Genomic DNA, 15,871 nt, shown 5'->3' on the forward strand with positions numbered 1-15,871 from the left:
AATTTTCAACTGTTTCCTATAGAAACTCCTCTTGCTTCTTTCAACTAATTATCAGCAATATAATCTATACCTGCATACCGTAGAATGTAGTTTCTAGACTTTAAACAGTGCTAAGCTAAGCAGCTAGAAGACAACCCTGAGAGCAATGCACTGGCTCCTGGTAACATTTTAAACTCTTTTGATCATGCAGAAAGCATAGTGGGACACAATTCCTCTCTGTCCCGTACTAGGCAGGAACTTGTGGCTATATTCCTCTAAGCTATACCATTGATTAAAACACAGCTGTAGATCCTTTGGAGTCCAGGGCGCCAAAACAGTATGACATTATTAGCCATTAGCTCTGAGCTTAAGACAGCTGCCTTCAATTCAGGAAACTGTTTTTGTGATAGTATAACAATAATTTTCTTTCCCACTCAAGGAGAACAGCACAACAAGACTGATTTAAGAGCAATCCATAAATCCAGGCTGGATTGTACACCCTTTTTTCTTTACACTGTTTGTCAGTTTTGTTTTAATCTGTCAGTACTCTATAGTGATTTAGAGGAAGTGTCAGGAACATACAAACATGCAGTTATAAATAAATGAATAGATAGATAGATAGATAGATAGATAGATAGATAGATAGATAGATAGATAGATAGATAGATAGATAGATAGATAGATAGATAGGTAGGTAGGTAGGTAGGTAGGTAGGTAGATAGATAGATAGATAGATAGATAGATAGATAGATAGATAGATAGATAGATAGATAGATAGATAGATAGATAGATAGATAGATAGATAGATAGATAGATAGATAGATAGATAGATAGATAGATAGATAGATAGATAGATAGATAGATAGATAGATAGATAGATAGATAGATAGATAGATAGATAGATAGATAGATAGATAGATAGATAGAGTTGGAAAGTGCTAGGGCTGCGGTATAGGTCTCAATAAATTATTCCCATGCTCAACCCTTAGCAGCTTGACTGCGAGCAGGTAGGCTTAATTTAGGAGACAGGCATGTAAAGCACTTAAAAACACCAATTCATTAAATAATTAAGACACAGCATACAATAAAAATCCCACACCAATTTATACAAATATGAAATATTTTAATCTTTAAAATGACATCAAAATGGCAAATATCCAATGTAGGGAACCAGAGCAAGAACTTTTTAAAGAATTACCACTAATAGCTAATAGCGCAACTATGGGTCATCTGGTCGTGCTTGACCTGGTCAAAGTCAAAGTTTGAGGCCGACTGTGATGGAGCCCTGCGCGACTACACCAAGCAGAAGATACAGTTTGCTGGCTTGACATTCAGGGAGCTCCCAGTCATACTCTGGAAGTCGGACCTCCAGAGCTCTTCAGTAAAACGAAACTGGAATCCGGGCCGGGTCGCGGTTGAAAGATGCTGGCATGGATCCTGAAGTTGAGTAGGTCATTTCACTGAGCTTTTTTCCAAATTTGATCCAAAGCTCTGAACTTCTTCCTGAAGTTCCTCTTGAGGGTCCAAAGGGTCCAAAACACAATCCAAGGGTGTGGAAGCTCCAAGATGGTCCTTGAAACTTTGGGACTGCAATTCCTACAAAGCAAATAGGCAAAATCCTATAAAGTTCAATGGACACACTTCAGGCAGGGGACTCTTGGCGGTGATGGTGCAGGCGAACTCAGTTAACCTGTAGCTAGCGGGGAGTTCTCTTCAATCCTTTTGAAGCAAGGTACATACACATGGCTGTAGTTCCAGATAGTGCAGCAGGCGCAGTCAGTCAGCATGCAGGGCCTGGTGGTGCAAATCAAGTTTCCAGACATGCAATCCTTCTTCTTCTCTTAGTTTCTGCACCTCTCACATATTTATTTAGTGCTCTCTGGGGTCAAGCAGGAGAGCTCCCCTGTCCAATGAGGTGCAAGGCAACACCCTAGAGCATGACATCCTCTTTCAAAGTGTGGCATATACGTGTCCCATAAAGCAACATTCCTCCAAAATTCATGATGGCTGAAATCTCAGCAGAGGAGCAAGAACTAGCTAAACCAACCTCCAGTGTGGCTGATTTCTATAGTGTTCCTCCCTCTAACGTCTGCAGATTCCTTCCTTAAGACTTCTATCTGGATGGGTCAGAGGGGGAGGGGCAGGTAGGCCTGGTATTCCCTGCTTGTCCTGTTCCTCCTTTGAAGACTCATCTTTACGACCCCTCTCCCCTGCTCTGGCATTCCTGTGTAGCAGAGCCTTCTCCAGCAGATAGCCTCTCCCCTGGTCAATCAATCAATCAAGGGTTCGTAAAACACAACTACTCACCGTGAGAGTCTCAAGGTGCTAGAAAAGGGAGGTGGGGTCTCCGTAGCATGATGGGGTCATCCGAAGAGCCAGGTCTTGAGGTCTTTCCTGAACTAGGGCAGTGTGGGGGTTTGACAGAGGTAGAGGGAGTGGTCATTCCTGGTCTTGGCTGCGAGGTAGGAAAAGGACTTCCCTCCTGCTCTAGTCTTGTGGATGCCTGGGGTGTTGGCCAGAAAGAGGTCTGCTGATCAGAGATGTCTCTTCAGTGTGCCACTTATCATGTCCTCAACACAGCTTGGCTCATCCTATTATCTCTGATCAATCAGGGAACATTGCAGTAAGGCTGAAATTGGCTTACAGACAAGAAAGTCTTATAACATCTTTTTTGCACAATTTAGGATAAATTCAGCAATGTCATATTGCTGGATTTATCAATACCATACTCCTACATCTTTTAAAGATATTTGAATTCCATTCCTAGCAATATTTATGCATCCACAAACGATTGCAATGTTATCCTACGTGGCTAGGTACCTACAATGTAGAAAATGAAATGTGCAATTTCTCCACCGCCAGGGCATACAAAACATCTTTTACAAATGCCCTGCTTATAGTTACATGGCCCTCCACCTCTGAGACACCTAGGGGAGACCTTGGAGGTCCTGAATATGTAAAAAATAGTGTGGATCCTACCCCACTGTGCTCATAGCACCAAATTCGATTTTGGGAGGGACTTTACTACAATGGGGGAAGTGAAATGTGCAATTTCTCTACCCCCAGGGCATATAAAATGTATTTTAAAAGAAGATTTAAAATTAAAAAAAATATTTAAAATTATAAAATTACATATCCCAATTACTTAAAGAAACTATAGCAAGATATATAAAAAATATTTAATTATTTTAAACAAATGCTATTATAATATTAACACAAATAAATAAATAAATTAACTATACAACATTAAGGTGCCGATTCCGATCCGGGTAAAAATGTTTGCGTACGACTCGTATCCGTATATTTTCACGTACGAATTGTACAAGTACTGTACAAACTGCGAAGTACGATTCGTACGTGAAAAATACATACGAATTGCGTCGGGAAAATGATCCGAGAGGGAGCCGTAAATTTTTACGTCCGAATAGCGTCAGGAAAAGTGTCCGATAGGAAGCCGGACATTTTTACGTGCAAATCGTAAAACAGAAGTCCGAGCGCGCAAGTACGATCCGTACCACCCGTCCGAATACACAACCGCATGTAAAAGGCCCCGTACGGAGTGAACGCTGTAGCACACATGTACACGGGTGCACTTGTGCCCGGATACGAGTCGTACAGCCCCCCCTCACCCCACACATGTCAGCACCGTACCCCCGTATGTCAGCACCGTACCCCCCCTCTGCATCGTACCCCAACACTGTGGCACAGCCCTGCACCTGTACGCGTCACACCCCAGGCCCATCTCCCAGCCCCGCACCTGTACGCCCCGTACCCCAGGACCGTACCCCAGCCCCCCGTATATACGCGCCGTACCCCCACCCCGTGTATGTACACGCATAGCGCTGGGGATACGGCGCGTACATACGGGGGTGGGGGTACGGTGCATACATACACGGGGGTGGGGGTACAGTGCGTACATACATGGGGGTGGGGGTATGGCATGTACATACACGGGGTGGGGGTACGGCGTGTACATACACGGGGGTGGGGGTACGACACGTACTGTGCCCTCTTTTCCTCGTGCATCGCGGCATACTTAGCTTTTCCGGCACTTTTTGGCTCCCGTAAAAATATAGCCGTGCGGAGTGCTGTGGGTACGAATCGTACTTGCTGGTCCGTAAAACGCTGCCTGACTCCGTGCGGACGTCACGTACGCGCTGTCCAGGATCGGAATTGTATGTATTTTTTAGCCGCACGTTGTTTTTTACGATTCGTACGGAAAAGGTATTTCTTTACGAATCGTACTTGCTGGTTTGTACGGTGGAATTCCCGGGTACGAGTCGTACGGAGAAAACGCTCCGAACGACCATTTGTACCCGGGTTTTACAGGATCGGAATCGGCACCTAAATAATTATCCAACAAACCGAAAATGAACTAAAATAATATATATCAACTGTAAATAATTTAAATTGCTTTTATTTGCAAATATATTTAAATAACAAAAATAAATAACATAAATACAAACATTAATTATATATATGTTAAACTAATTAAAAGGTAACTGCTAAAAAATTCACAAAAAGTATATCTACCAATAAATTTAAACTAAACTAAAACAAACCAATAGAAAATGTTAACTAATTAAATAAACACTATAAAAACAAGGAATTAATTAACGCAATTTTACTGTATAGCTGCCAAACAAGGAGGAAAAGCGTTACTTTGCGAGAGAGGAAACAGAGAAGAAAGAAGAACTACATAAACACTGTATCAAAATTTCTACTACACAGGTAAGAAAAAAACTTTATAACAAATTATAAATACTTCACTTTTTTAAATTAAATTAGGTTAAAATAATTACATGTTTTTCTTTAAATATCACAGATTAAACTTCATTACAAATACACCTAGAAAATATAGAAAAACATTTTAGTACCCACAATATTTAACTCAACATCATTAAAAATGTATCTAACTAAATAAATAAATTAACCTACAAATAAATTACATTTATTTGATTTACCATTTTAATCAGAGCATATGGAGGCACCTACAGACATCTACCCCAACATCGCGTATGTACACACCCCACAACAACATCATCGCGTATGTACGGTGCGTACCCCAACATCGCGTGTTTAGGCACCTCACAACAATGTCATCGCGTATGTACGGTGCGTACCCCAACATCGCGTATGTACGCACTCCACAGCAACATCATTGCGTATGTACGGTGCATACCCCAACATCGCGTATGTATGCACCTCACAACAACATCCCATTTGTACACACCTTACAACAACATCATCGCGTATGTACGGTACGTACCCCAACATCGCGTATGTATACACCTCACAACAACATCATCGCGTATGTACGGTGCGTACCCCAACATCGTGTATGTACGCACCCCACAACAACATCATTGCGTTTGTACACACCTAACAACAACATCATCGCGTATGTACGGTGTGTAGCCCAACATCGCGTATGTACGCACCTCACAACAACATCCTGTATGTACGCACCATACATAAGCAATGTAAAACAGCACAAGGAGGGTCTATTCGACTCGCACAACACCACAAAACACGTCTACAGTGCACAAAACATGGAAATGACTGACCTGGCCACATCCAAACAGGCAAACAGCGGGCCAAACTCACAACCATCCCTTATAACACATCCACCAAAAATTCAAACTGAGGCCCACCCACAAATGGACCAATAAAAAGGGCCCACACACACAAACCATGAGCCTTTGCAACAGCCTCACTGCAGCTAGAGAGCACACACCAACAGCTGCACCCATCCACCTTAACATATACACCTTCACACAACCTCCTACACACATACCCCGTCTTCACATTCCGACCCACACACCCACAACCATCCACACCCTCACCCCACACCATGCCCACAGACAAGAATACAAAGTTCAGAAGGGAGGAGCTGGAGATCCTTGTCAATGAAGTCATCAGAGTCGAGCCACAGCTGTTTGGAACATTGGTCAGACAGACCAGCATAGCCAAAAAATCACACCTGTGGCAGAGGATCGTCGATAGGGTGAATGCTGTTGCACCCATCAGAAGGACCAGGACTGAATGCCAAGCCAGGTGGTACGTTCTGCGGAGGGCGGTCAAGCGAAAAATGAATGACGACTATGCCCAGAGCAACATCACTGGAGGTGGTGGGCCCCGCAGACCAGTACATGTCCGTCCCTGGGAGGAGAAGGTGATGGCCCTGCTTCCGCCGGTGGGAGTACATGGACTTCAAGGACTTCCAGAGCCTGGTGAGTACACAAACAACTTACGTAACATGGGGGTAATGGCATCCACACCCCAACTACACAAAATGCACGCAACTACCCCAAGCCCTCACCGGCCAGAACCACAGTCAAAAACAACGATAATGCCAATAACATGTGTATGCCCCATTGAGAAAGCCAGGCCATGCTATGTCCCATGCTACACAACACACCAACCCAAGAATGGATGTCCTGTATGCTGGGAGGGTGGGTATCACAAAACGCATTGTTGAACTCTAAATCAGACACAATTTCCCCATCCCATATGGCACAGGTACATACCCATGCACCATGCGCAATGCACAGGGATTGGGAAAGTACTGACAAGATAGCTGACACCTGGCCCGGGTGTAGGCAGCACAAGGCCCTCCTGTGACCAGTGCAATCACAAACACCAAGACAACAAGGTCAGATAGCTAGGACAGGAACTCACACTCACTGTCATAGCAGCATGCTCCATGGGGGGACAGCTACATCACCTGGGAGCCCCAGTGCAAAATCACACTACACCCACCAGCAGGCCCTGTCACACACACCCCTTACACAAGCAGACACCCCCGGGACAGGCAATGGATTTACCCACTGTTACAATGGACATGTAACACAACAACACCAATACACAGCCGAAGAAGCATCCAAGCAAAAAATCCACATGTCAAAGACTCCGGAGAACATATCAATCTGTCCCCCGCAACATACCCATCCACAAGTGAACATTGAGGAGAATGCTAGGCACATACAACTACCTGGAGGAACAGTGCCAACTTGAATGTGTATGAAACATGGATGTTGCATGAAACAGCATTAACATTGTCTGTCTCTCAAACACAGGGCAACGTGATGAATCTCCCCCAACAATGGGGGTGAAGAATCACAGTCCCAGGCTCGGGAGGAACCTGATCCCACCGGCAGCGATGCCTCTCAACACTCCGCGGATGACCCCGACCGACCTGGACCCTCAGGTGTCCAAGCCCCTGCAGCACCTGGTTCAGGAACACTGTGCCAACCACCACCCCCATTCCTGCCACATCCCAGGAGACACCGAGGAGCCCTGCCCGCAGTGAACAACTGAGCCAGTCTGACCAGGAGGGACAAGGTGCGCCGGGCACCCAGGAGGAGGCAGACAACACCGCCACTGCCATCCCTCAGGGGTCCTGTAGACCCGATGTGCCCACAACGGCAGCCCAGGCTCGTGTGGGCAGGGGTGGTGGGAGTGGAGGCAGGCGGAGGCGAGAACCTGACCAGCCAGCTGAAGGGACCGGTATGTCACACATAGACAACATCATGGATGCATACCGGCGTGATACCAGGGAGTTCAGCCAGGTAGTGGTGACCCTCACAGAGATGAAGAACCAGCAGGCCGAGCAACACGCCAGTCAACCAGAACACCAAGGACGGATGGAGGCAAGACTGGTTGAGCTCCTGGCGGTGCAAAGGGACATAAGCCATTCGCTCTGTCGGATCGCCGACAACATGGGCAGCCCTCTCTGTGCCACCAGGCGAAGACCACCACCAGCCAAAGGGAGGGAGGAGGAGGAGGGTTTGTCCGATGGAGCGTCCCAAGCATCATCAAGGCCTGCATCTGAGGGTCCCCGGAGGAAGGTGGGTAGACCGTGCTAGGCAGCGGACCATCCACATCTCCCAGGTCACCTGGCCTGGCACCTGGCCGCCATGTGCGACAGCATCACCTCATTGACTGACATCATCTGCCACATGGACTTACTGGTCACACTCTGACCAATGATGCCAAACACTGTGGCCTGGACTCTGATGACTTCAAATGCCAAGGATCCCATCTCCCCCTGTGAACTTTGGATTCTATGGTCCCTGTATTGCGCCTTTTTCTGTGCACAAATCACACCCCAGACCTATAATAAAAAAATGTATAATTGTGATTTTATGTTGCAGTCATTTTGCATTAGTCCACAACATACGTGTGGGGATATGTCAAAGTATGCCTGAGTGTGGAAATAACTCCAGCCATCCATACACTTGGATCTGAGTCCGGTCGAGGACACACATGGGTCACAATGTATCACCAAATACAGACATGGAGCCCAATACTCACCCGTGACGGCCTCAAGCTGCTGAGGGGGGGCTTGCAATACTGTTCAGACAGACCAATTTGGCAGAGTATCATGAAGGTGAAAAGGTCATGGTTCATGGTGAGGTGCCCGGGGAGGGAGTCCCACGTCTGTTTGGCGAGGTGGTAGAACTATCTTCTGCATGCAGTTGTTCTGTGGATGTGATGAATGGTGGCCAGGGCAAGGTTGTCTGCACGGAGTTGGGCCAACGGGTGTTGGATGACAGACGTCCAAGGTCGGTTTTGGGTCTGGGGTTGTGGACTACCTCCTGAGTGTGGTTGAGGAGTCTGAAGGTGATCCTGCAGCAGACAGTGAGCCATTGTAGCTATCTCAGGTGGACGGTGATGTGGCTGGGGTGGGGGATGTTGAAGATGAGGTGTGCGGATGCACCCTGGATGTGGACAACTTCTCCTGCAGTTTTGCTGTTGTCCCACCATAGAGGGCGTTGCAGTAGTTGACCCGGCTGGTGTCGTGGATCTGGGGGACGGTCTGTCTTGCCTTGGAGTGGATCTATCTGTGGATCATTTGCAACATGCGGAGGGTGTTGCAGCATGAGGTACAGATGGTGTTGAGTTGCATGGTAATTGTGAGCGATGAGTCCCTGATGAACATCAGCTTGCGTGGCCACTGGGTGCTGGTGCGGTGCCCAGGCCGGTGGGACACAAGGAGTTGACACAGCCGTAAGGTGACAATCCTCACATGATGACCTCAGTTCTATCCAAGTCCAGCCTCAGGTGGCTGATGTTCAGCCATTCATTAACGGATCTCATGCCTTCTTGAAGGTTGGATCTGGCAATGGCTGGGTCTTTGGTGAGGGTGAGGAGCAACTGGGTGTCAATGGCATACGAGATGATGATGAGGACGTGTGCGCATGTGATGGTGGAGAGGGGGGTCATGGAGAGATTGAAGATCGTCATGCTGAGAGATGAGCCCTGGGGCATGGGCCAGATGACCCCAGTGTACCACATGTGGAAGGGTGGAGGCAGACTCCCTGGGCCTTGCTGGTGAGCTACTTGTTGATTTAATCCTGGGCCCTCCTCTGGATACAAGTGTTGGAGATGTGTGAGCTGACAGTGTGGTAGCACATGGTGTACAATGCCGTTGAGAGGTCAAGGGGGGTGGTCTCACCATTGTTGAGCAGGGCAAAGTGGTCGTTGGTGGTGGCAATTATGACGGTTGCAGGAGCTGTTTGCGTGGAGGAAGTTTGTCAGTTGCTCGTTGAGTGTCTTCCTGATGACATTTGCTGGGTAGGGAAGCAGGGTGATGTTCCAGGAGTTCCGGCGGTACTGACGTCTGTTGTTTAAGAAGGGCCTGGGTCTCTGCATGCCTCCAGCTCCCATGGAATTTTGCAAACTCAAAGGAGACATTCATGACGTGCTGGACGTGGGCTTCAAGGATGGGGAATGAGGGAATGATGTGGTTGAGATGTTGTGTGGGAAGGGGCCTGATGGAGAGCCAGAGTGGATGGTGCACAAGCCAGGTGGTGTATTTGCTGCTGACGGGAGTCCAGCACCTGAGGGGGGTTTGTCCCGCTGATAATACTGCTGTCTGCCTCTGTGTGCCAAGGCTGTCGTGTATGTCCATGAGCTTGCAGTGGTAGAAAGTTGCAAGGGATTTGATCTGCCTTGGAAGGGTGGGGTGTCTTTTGGATGGAGAGCTGCTGTCAGTCCACTCACAATGCTGATGAGCTCCTTAATGTCGTTTGTTGTGGTGCCTCGGCCCTATCTGAAGGATCTCCACTTGTCCTTGCTGATGATATGGTGATGACTGTGTGTGGCGTTTTCTAGGGCTGTAAGGTAACTGATGGTTCTTTGTGTTGCAAGGTTTGCACAAGAGTCCGGCTAGATCTGTATGAGTCCAGTAGGTCTGCCTTGTCCCAGGTGCCTTAACTGTTGTTGTGCTTCACAGGAAAGTCCGTCAATGTAGCAAGATTGTTGGATCAGTTGCTGATCCAGTGTGTGAGGTTGCAGGGTGTGGCGGGGGTGTTGGTTCGAGTGTCCCACACAGCTTGACTGTGGTGACTTACATCAAGCATCTTTGGGGGATCGGTAGCGGGGTGTGGGGCAGTGTGTTGCTTGTCGGAGACGTAGATTCAAATGTTGATGGACCAATGATGGATGGTGGTGTTGTTCTCCTCCAGCAAGAATTTACTGGCCCCCAGCCACATGTAGCTTGTGGAGGTGAGGGCGTGCGTGCAGATGTACGTGTTGATGGCTTTGTGGATTTGTGGATGTAGGCCTGGAGATCTGTAGATGGGAGTTATTCTGAGGGTTGCCAGGGTGTTGGTGCAAAACCGGATTTGTGATTCCGAGGGTGTACTTGTGAATAAATTGCAAGTCATCCGCCGGGATTGTTGGTGCCGTCCCTGCGGGTGATCTTGTATCCATCAGAGATGGCAATGAAGAAGTTGTGTGATGAGGATGCTTTTATCCTGGTTACTGTCATGAAGGTGATGTGTGGGGCTGTTGTGTTGAGGAGGTAACAGAGTCCAATGGTGTGCTGGTGGACAGAGCGGGTGTGGAGTAGGAGGCACATGACCTGGTTGTTCTGACAGGGTCTGGTAGGCGGGGCAGCGCTGTGTAGGCAGTTGGAGTTGCACACTCAGCATCCAAAGGTGTCGTGTGTGTGCACTTAGGGGTTGCCTGATAGCAGGCGGTTGCTTGTCTGGTGGACATTGCTTGGAGGGATGGCTGCAGCATGAGCCTGTTGTGTGACGTGGGTCATGAAAGGACAAGAGGGTCGTGCACTGTGCACGTTGCAGGCGCAGACGGTCCTGCCTTTGGCACGGCGTTGGCGCAAACGTGGCACAGACAAGCTGCTGGCTGCATTAAGAATGGGTGGAGGGGGAAGGGATGTGCATTTTGGAGGTGTGTGGGTTGCAGAATCAGGGCACTCGGTGGGGCGGTGCCGCAGGTGAGGCAGCAGCAGGCAGAAGGGGTGAGAAACTAGGCAAAAAGTAGCACACAAAGACAAGAAGGTCAGAAAGGCACAGTGCAACAGGTGTATGTAAAGGAAGGAGTGTCAGGTTACTCATGGGTCACTCCGAGAAAATGTATGAAGAATCAACAAAAATGACGGCCATAGGCTCAGGCAACAAAATGCGGAGCTGCGCACAGGAGACACACCGTCAGCAGGCATTGACGTCCCGTTGTGGGGAGCAACCTGCACAAATACATACACAACCAGGTACTTCATGCACAATAGAGATTATTAGCCATGAAGAAATGCATGCATGTTGCCGAAGTACACATACACTCATATGCTCAATCTTTGACAATTATGCCATAGATGACGCATGCAAACATGCAAGAGATCTTCAGTGACAGAGATGAGGCACTTTGGCTTGTGCTGAACACCTTTATTGCACAAACTCACACAAAGGGAAATGCATCCATACGAACAGACTCACCGGTCAGTTGACAGAACATGTGGGACATACGCTGGACCCCCCCCCTTCACAACACGGATGTTCTAAATCCCAATGAACTGTCACACAATTCAAGGGGATGAGCCAAACACATCCTGCTGCACACGGAGAGGCTGCAAATCACCATAGAGCCTGTTGTTGTGATGTCCCACACTATGTCCACCCGTAGCATCAGCAATGTTTCAGAGGCAAGGTTTACGCACATTGATGCCTTCATCAGACTCCACACTCCACTACAGATGACTGTCAAGAAGGGTGACTATCATGTCATGGGAGTGATGCTACATGTAATATGCTCCATGGTGAGAAGACATGTATGCATGGTACCACAACATGCACAGAAGCAGTCCCCACAGATTCCTATACCACCACCAAAAAGCCTTGCTGCAATCCTTACCCAAACTGACATTTCCACATGTCCGTGCATGAAACGCTGATTCAGCACACATTGCAATCCTCATGAGGAACAGCAGGAGGACAAAGATGACATGAGCAGACAACAGGCGCAAAAATCTGGGAATGGCAGACACACAAGAAGTCACCTAAAACAAATCTCGCCGCACACATGGTCAGTTACGAAACATGAACAATGTTGGACACATGCAAATTTCAAAGAAAGTCTCTCTGCAAAACTGTGTGGCATGACATCATCACTCGAGTGACACATCAGTACACACATCAAAATCACTTTGCATTCAGTCAGCTGGACACACACATTGCAACACATGCCACTCAATGCTACAAGCTTGTACACTCATACCCAGTGACTCACCATTATGAGAAGAAGTTGCGTTTCAGCTGACTCCGGATATCATCCTCCTCCTCCTCATCACTTGCTTCGTGACCAAGCCCTGGATCCTCCACGGGTGGATGTTCCTGCTCATCAGGATCAAGGATGAGTGGCACTGCCTTCTCAACAGCCATGTTATGCAGCATGCAGCACACAATGAAGATTTTGCACACCTTCTCCGGTGCATATGGGAGGGATCCGTCTGTCTTGTCAAGGCACCGGAATCGGCTCTTAAGGAGTCCAAACGTCCTCTTAATCACTCGCCTGGTCTGCCCGTGTGCATTGTTGTACGGGTGATCTGCAGCTGTTCTCGGGTTGCGGAGAGGTGTCATTAGCCATGGCATGTTGGGATATCCAGAGTCCCCTACATGGAAACATCATGTAAATAAGTGGGTCAGGAGATGCCGTAAGAGCCAAAGATACCGCAACACACAGGACTAACAGAGTATACCCACCAACAAGACATGCTCGTTTGTTGTGCAGCCGCAGCATCATTTGTGGCACCCTGCTACGCCTCATGATGTAGGCATCGTGTGCTGATCCTGGAAAACGTGCAGAGACATGGGAAATCAGCATGTTAGCAAGACACACCACAAGGGCATTTATTGAGTGGTAATGTTTTCTATTGCAATAGGCTTGCTCCTGTGCCTTTGGTGGTGCCACATGTGTCCCATCAATGGACCCAATGACATGGGGCATCCCTCCCAGGGCATAGAAATCACCCTTCACATCTGTCAACTCCTCAGGAGTTGGAAATTTGATGAATTCATCAAGGTGCTCCAACATGGCTGCCAAAACCTCACACAGGACACGGCTGAACATTGTCTGTGACATCCCACCAACATCAGCTATGGTCAATTGAAACGTACCTGTGGCAAAAAAATGTAGAACTGCCATCACCTTCATCTTGGGGGTCAGCGCAGTAGGATACCTGTGTCGTGGTTGGAGGTGTGGTACCAGCTTGTCAGTCAAGTCCTCAATCAACTGTTGAGTGAATCTGTAACATCGGATGCAGGCACGTTCCCTCATGGCAGCCAAGTCTGGCATTGGTCTTGTGACAGGCGGTGCCCTGCAAGACATTGTTAGGAATAATGAAGATTGAGAGTCTGCCAACATCAATGTCAATGAACATAGCACATGCTAAACTGCTACTAAACATCAGGTAACTATGGAGTCTGATGTGTGCAATACATCCAGGACACATATGCCAGCTTGCTGGCACTCCTACGAAAAGCCAGATACACCTGTTGATTGTCAAGTCTACATGACATGCCCTGAAATGAGCTGGGGGCAAGTCTGAGTGAACAGCCAGAGATATCACCGGAGTGACACACATCCACATAGCTGCATTGGAAGGATGTCATCTCATCCAGACAGTTGACTGCAAGGCACACGCACAGGTCACATGGAATGTCAAATGTACATATGACACACATTGCGATGAAGGGGTACATGTGACAACAATTAAACACAGCCATTGAGACGACGCAGACATGTATGCCTGGGAAAATATGATGTCCAATGAACACAGACCCTACAGCCGTGGGAATCCACATGTGGCATGGTGTGCGTAGATGTGTGCCATGCCCATCTCCACACAGACCCATGTTGGATGCACCAGCAGCAGATGCAGGTGACAGAACACTAACAGCAAGCTCATGGGAACACATGACACACACCTGACATAGTCACATAGGGGCACGCTGATCGTGACATGTCAGTTGATAGAGTGTTCCTGTCCCTGGCATCAGGAGACAGGTGCGGGTGGTGATGACTGTGCCATCCCACTGCTGCTGTGTATGACACAGTTGGACTACAGACACACATGTGGCAAGTGTCAAGGTGATGTGTTCCACATAGTGCCCCATCACACATGACATGTGTCCACAGGTCATCACACATCAATTGTGCAACTAGATGAGATGACCTGTGCAACATCACTGGCTGACACACCTAGGGCCTGCACATGAAAGTATGCAATGACAAGTACTTGATGGACATCCTTGTGCGACTCGTAGCCCTCCATCCTTGGCATGTGTACGCCTGTATTACCATTGTAAGCGTGTGAAACGCACGATACACCCGCTATCATTGCATGTGTACGCTTCGTTTCACTATTGTACTTGTGCCGTAGAGGTACGTGTGAAACGCACCGTACACCCGCAATCATTGTGTGTGTACGCTTCGTTTCACTATTGTACTTGTGCCGTAGGGGTACGTGTGAAACGCACTGTACACCCGCAATCATCGCATGTGTACGCTTCATTTCACTATTGTACTTGTGCCGTAGGGGTACTTGTGAAATGCACCGTACACCCGCAATCATCGCGTGTGTACGCTTCGTTTCACTATTGTACTTGTGCCGTAGGGGTACGTGTGAAACGCACCGTACACCCGCAATCATCGCGTGTGTACGCTTCATTTTACTATTGTACTTGTGCCGTAGGGGTACGTGTGAAACGCACCGTACACCCGCAATCATCGCGTGGGTACGCTTCGTTTCACTATTGTACTTGTGCCGTAGGGGTACATGTGAAACGCACCGTACACCCGCAATCATCGCGCGTGTACGCTTCGTTTCACTATTGTACTTGTGCCGTAGGGATACATGTGAAACGCACCGTACACCCGCAATCATCGCGCGTGTACGCTTCATTTCACTATTGTACTTGTGCTGTAGGGGTACATGTGAAATGCACCGTACACCCGCAATCATCGCGTGTGTACATTTAGTTTCACTATTGTACTTGTGCCGTAGGGGTACGTGTGAAACGCACCGTACCTGTGTGTGGATTTCAAATTTACATAGGGGACACATAAGGGACAAGTATTAGGCCCTAAATGCATGCTGGTTGTCATGGATACAGAGTTTTCAGTTGAAATGTGTCTATCAGGTGTCCTGGGACAGTCAGTTGGCCACAAAATACAATGTTGCAAAGTGGTTGTTGACTTGACATGATGCTCAAAATTTGAACGATGCGAATGCGTGTCCTTGGTGCATGTTTAAAGGGATTGGAGTAAACGTACTATGCGAATGTGTCTGACCAATCACTATGTACTCCTCAAAATGAATGCCCCTCAGCAAGACAGATATAAGGCAGCCAGAACCCATGAGAAGGCACTTGCCTGCACAACTTTCCAGTCGACCACACTGCTGCTGTCTCTGCTTCCTCTGGACCATGTCACGTACTGTGGAGAGGGCCCAGCCATTCACCCTGGAGGAGAATGAGGCATTGCTGGCCTGCCTCCTCCCACAGTACACCAAGCTGTATGGGAGACCAGGGGAGCAGGTGAGTGCTGACTCCACTACCTTTGCCTATGCATCTGTTGTGTGACTGTCAAC

Source organism: Triturus cristatus, chromosome 7 (assembly GCF_964204655.1).
Source record: "Triturus cristatus chromosome 7, aTriCri1.1, whole genome shotgun sequence".
In the NCBI taxonomy this organism is placed as follows: Eukaryota; Metazoa; Chordata; class Amphibia; order Caudata; family Salamandridae; genus Triturus; species Triturus cristatus.